This window comes from Acomys russatus, chromosome 15 (genome assembly GCF_903995435.1).
Source record: "Acomys russatus chromosome 15, mAcoRus1.1, whole genome shotgun sequence".
NCBI lineage: Eukaryota > Metazoa > Chordata > Mammalia > Rodentia > Muridae > Acomys > Acomys russatus.
In genome coordinates, this window is record NC_067151.1 from 62,113,256 (window position 1) to 62,118,631 (window position 5,376).

The window sequence follows — 5,376 nt, forward strand, 5'->3', positions numbered from 1 at the left end:
AAAAAAATATGCCAGTCATTTATGTGTGTGTGTGTGTGTGTGTGTGTATTGATTTTTTTTCTGAGACAGGGTTTCTCTGTGTGGCCCTGGCTGTCCTGGAACTCACTTTGTAAATTAGGCAGACCTCAGACTCAGATATCTGCCTACCTCGGCTTCCCAAGCACTTCCCGGTGCTCCTTAACATTTTAAATCATTTCTGTGTGACCTGTAACACAGAAACCAAGTAAATTCTAATGAACTAGCTGTTGAACTTTGTGGGTCGTATGTGTTTAATACAGATATAGTTCATTTTCAGAGTTTTTGATCCACCGATTGAATCTGAGGCTATGGCACCTATGGATACATATCAAATACCTTGGGTTACACCTGTTTTATACTTATTTCCAGTAGATCTAAACTTCAGGGACAGGGACCTTGTTCTCACTATAGAATGTCTTAGATAAAGAAAGAAAACAAGGGCTGGAGAGATGGCTCAGTGGTTAAGAGCACTGCCTGCTCTTCCAAAGGACCCGGGTTCAATTCCCAGCACCCACATGGCAGCTCACAACTGTCTGTAACTCCAAGATCTGACACCCTCACACCAACACACATAAATTAAAATTAAAAAAAAAAAAAAAAAAAAAAAAAAGCCAGGCGTGGTGGCGCACGCCTAAAAAAAAAAAAAAAAAAAAAAAAAAAAAAAAAAAAAAAAAGAAAGAAAGAAAGAAAACAAAACAGTGAATCTTTCGCCTCAGGCAAAATGGCTTTGAGGGAACACACCAGGTAGAGTTGTAGCGCAGTTACAGGGCTTGCTCAGTACCAATCACCAAGTCTCCTTGCGACAGTGTCTCATTATGTAGTGCATGCTGGCCTTAGATTCTTTGGTGGTGGTGGTAAGTTTTGTTTTTTTGAGACAGGGTCTCTCTGTGTAGCCTTGGCTGTCCTGGACACACTTTGTAGACCAGGCTGGCTTTGAACTCACAACGATCCCTCTGCTTCTGCCTCCCAAGTGCTGGGATTACAAGCGTGAGCCACTGTGTTGGGCTGGCCTTAGATTCTTGATTCTTCATGCCACCCTTCCAAATACCCCGCTCTACAAACTGATGAGTGTGCTGAAAAGTGAAGACCATAGGCCTCTTTGCTACTTGCCTTCTGAAGACCAGGGCCACCCCCCCAGGAGTAAGAGATGCGAGGATGTTTTTCTAAAATGAACAGAGATCTCTGGGAATCTGAGGCCAGCCTGGTCTACATAATGAGTTGCAGGCCATCCACAGCTACACAGAGAGACTTTGTCTAAAAACAGGGGCGCGCGGAGGGGGGGGGGGCGGCAGATGGTAGTGGTAGAGAGATGGATCCCTGGGTGGTTCACAAATGTAACTCCAGTTCTCCAGGATCCAGTGCCCTCTTCTGGCCTTCACAGGTACTGCATGCATGTGGTTCACAGACATAGAAGCAGGCTAAAGACCCATACACAGAAATAAAACCAAATTTAAAAAACAAACAATTACTTGAGAGGCAGAGGCAGGCAGATCACTGTGAGTTCAAGGCCAGCCAGGTCTACAAAAGCGAGTCCAGGACAGTCAAGGCTACACAGAGAAACCCTGTCTCAAAAAAAAACCCAACAAACAAACAATCCCAGCACTCAGGAGGCAGAGGCAGGCAAATCTCTGTCAGTTTGAGGCCAGGATGGTCTACAGAGATAGTTCCAGGACAACCAGGGCAATTACACAGAGAAACCCTGTCTTGAAAATATAAAATAAAAATAAAAAACAAATGAACAAACAAACCAGAACCAAAGGCCAAAAAACTATTTTTAAAAGTAAAGTAATTAGCCAGGCAGTGGTGGTGCATGCCTTTAATCCCAGAACTTGGGAAGCAAAGGCAGGTGGATCTCTGTGAATCTGAAGCCAGCCTGGTCTACAGAGTGAGTTCCAGGACAGTCCTAGCAGTTTCACACCTGCCGCCCCAAAAAAGTAAAGTAACTGTATATACCTCACCTCCCCCTGAAAACAGTCTTTTTTCCCTCATTAATTTCTTATATATACTTCTGGCGAGGTGTGTGAGTGTGTGTGTGTGTGTGTGTGTGTGTGTGTGTGTGTGTGTGTGTGTGTAGGAAATTGTAACGGGGGGGGGGGGGGGGGGGGGCGGGGCGCTGAAGAGATGGCTCAGAGGTTAAGAGCACTGGCTCTTCTTCCAGAGAGAGGTCCTTAATTCAATTTCTAGCAACCGTAGGTGGCTCACAGCCATCTATAATGATGAAATCTGGTGCCCTCTTGTGGTAAACAGGCAGAATACTGTATATGTAATAAATGAGTAAATCTTTTTTTTTTTTTAAATGGGGAAAGGCAATTTTTAAAAAATTATAACCAAATTTATCATCTTTACTATTTTCTCTTTGAACTAAAGTATGCGGTTTCGCAGAGTTGATTGTGCCCACACTGTTGAAGCTCAGGTATAAGCCACCTTGGTTTTCCTTGCATATTCATGCATTTCACTTCCCAGGTCCCCCCACCCCCACCCCTGTGTGCTTCCTCTGTGATTCAGTGTTTCACTGGGTGGACATACAGTAGTTTATTTAAGCAGCCCTCCAAAGAAGGACACTTGCGGTGTCTCCAGTGTTTTCCTACTGTGAGTGAGTGTCACAGTGAGCAAGTAAACACACACGTCACTGATCCGTGTGCACAAGCACAGCTGAGGGACAGGCTCTGTGGAGTGGGAGTGATGGGTGGAGGGAAGATGCACTGATGATTACGCTTGCTATCTATCTCCCAGTCTCTCTTCCTGTGAATTTTACAGCTTTGCTTTCCCCACCGGCAACACAGGAAAATGCCTGTTCCCCTGACCACATCAACAGACTGTGCTGTAAACTTTTGGGCTTTTGCCAAACTGATAAATGAGAGACGCAGTCTCGATGTAGTTTTAATTTTCACTTATCTTCCGTGTGAGGTTGAGCATCTTTTTAAAAATTTAAAATCCATTTGCATTTCCTCTCTGTGATCTGTTCGTAGTCTCTGGCCATGTCTCCCTTGGGTTGTTGGTCTTTCCGGCTAATTACTGGCTCCAAGCGTAAGGAAACACTGGAAAAGAGATAGAATTTTAATCATAGGCCACACATGGCTCAACTGTGAAGGGTGGGCACGTAATCAACTAAATGCCAAATGTTGATGTAACCAAATTTTTTCATTTAATTCTCTCAGGAGGATGTGTGTGTGTGTGTGCGTGTGTCCCTGCAACAGGTCAGGGTAAGACAGAAAACCAAACCCTCACCTTGCTCAAGAGAAGACGTCAAAACCTAACGCAAACAAGTGTAGCTCATTGACTTGTAGCTTTGGAAATGTAAGGTGGATATAAGACAGTCCGCGGGAGGCTTTGCCTGTGGCCGCCTCTGAGGTGTGATTGGCAGCTGTGGAGAGGTGTCACAGGAGCTGTGGAGAGGTGTCACAGGAGCTGTGCTCGCTTTGTTTAGCAGTTCTGGGGACTGAACGGAAGACCCTGCGCACACTAGGCAGTGCTCTTCCACTGAGACATGTCCTCAGCAATGGAACTATGGTTTTTCATTAAAGTTGCTTTAGTCCCATTTAACTTTGTAAAACTATCGCTGTGGTCTAGTAAAATTAACTATGGACAATTAAAAGGATGATGTGCACATTACAATATAAAGCCTCCCTCACTTTAAAAAGAGGGAGATATTATAAACTTTGGTATATAGGAGTGGATTTGGGGCTTTTATCTTTTATTTATTTATTGTGGTACTGGGGTGGGGGGAGGCTTCGTTTTAGTAACCACAGCAAGGAATTAAAAGAAGCCCCACAAGGTCTTCTTTCTTTGCGTTAGCTTCTGTTTTGTTTTGTTTTCCAGAGTTTTGCTATGTAACCCAGCTCTCCAACCTCTGTGTGTGTGTGTGTGTGTGTGTGTGTGTGTGTGTGTGTGTGTGTGTGCGACTATATCTCCAACCCTTAGTTTTTGTTTTTATAAAGATTTATTTATTATGTATACACTGCTCTGCCTGTTTGTACCCCTACAGGCCAGAAGGAGGTATCAGATCTCATTACAGATGGTAGTGAGCCACCATGTGCTTGCTGGGAATTGAACTCAGGACCTCTGGAAGAGCTGTCAGTGCTCTTAACCACTGAGCCATCTCTCCAGCCCCAACCCTTAGTTTTTGAAGCAATGTTTCATTATGTAGCCTCTGTGTAGTTGAGGCTAGCCTTGAACTTAAGAGTCCCTTATTAAGCTTCCTCAGTGCTGGGACTACAGGCATAGGCCACCATAGAGGGTTTCCGCAAAGCCCATTTAAAATGTAAACAAAGGCAGAGGCAGACAGATCTCTGTGAGTTCGAGACCAGCCTGGTCTACAAAGCGAGTCCAGGACAGCCAAGGCTACACAGAGAAACCCTGTCTCCAAAAAAAAAAAAAAAAAAAGAAAGAAAGAAAGAAAGAAAGAAAGAGCTTTCTGTGTTCCAGCTGGATCAGCGAGCAGGCACGGTCTCGACATGCAGCATGACGCCGGCGAGTTCGTGGACCTGTACGTGCCGCGGAAATGCTCCGCAAGCAACCGCATCATTGGTGCCAAGAACCACGCGTCCATCCAGGTGAATGTGGCTGAGGTTGACAGGGTTACAGGCCAGTTTAATGGCCACTTTCAAACCTATGCTATCTGCGGGGCCATTTGCAGGATGGGCAAGTCAGATGATTCCATTCTCCATCTGGCTAAGCTGATGGAATTGTCTCCAAGAACTTTTGATCAGAAGAGATCGGGAATACATGTCATAAATAAAAATGAGAAAGTATCTTAAAAAAAAAAAGAAAGAAAGAAAAGAAATAAAGATTTATATACCTGAAAAAAAAAAAAAAAAGAAAGAAAGAAAGAAAAGAAAAGGAAGAAAGAAAGAAAGACATAAAGTCAGAGTTGTGCTGGAAAGAAATACTTTCCCAAAATCAGAGGGTGGTTTTGAGTGTGTTAGCTTTGGTTTTTATTTCTGTTTGTTTGTTTGTTTGTTTGTTTTTGAAACAGAGTATTACCATGTAGCTCCAGCTGTCCTGGAACTCATTATGTAGAACAGGCTGACCTTTTTTTGTGTGTTAGTTTTTGTTTTTGTTTTTGAGACAAGGTTTCTCTGTGTAGCCTTGGCTGTCCTGGACTCCCATTGTAGACCAGGCTGGCCTCGAACTCACAGGGATCCACCTGCCTCTGCCTTCTGGGTGCTGGGATTAAAGGTGTGTGCCACCACCGCCCAGCGACTTTTCTTTTTAAAGATTATTTATTTATTATTATTATGTATATATCTGCCTGTATGCCTGTGGGCCAGAAGAAGGCATTAGGTTACATTACAGATGGCTGTGAGCCACCATGTGGTTGCTGGGAATTGAACTTAGGACCTCTGGAAGAGCAGTCAG

At 44.0% G+C, this 5,376-nt stretch overlaps 1 pseudogene; it reads left to right on the forward strand.

Annotated features, from left to right (window-relative positions):
- Window positions 1-4,434: 4,434 nt before the first annotated feature.
- LOC127199453 (40S ribosomal protein S21-like) lies at window positions 4,435-4,723 on the forward strand (annotated as a pseudogene).
- The last annotated feature ends 653 nt before the right edge of the window (window positions 4,724-5,376 follow it).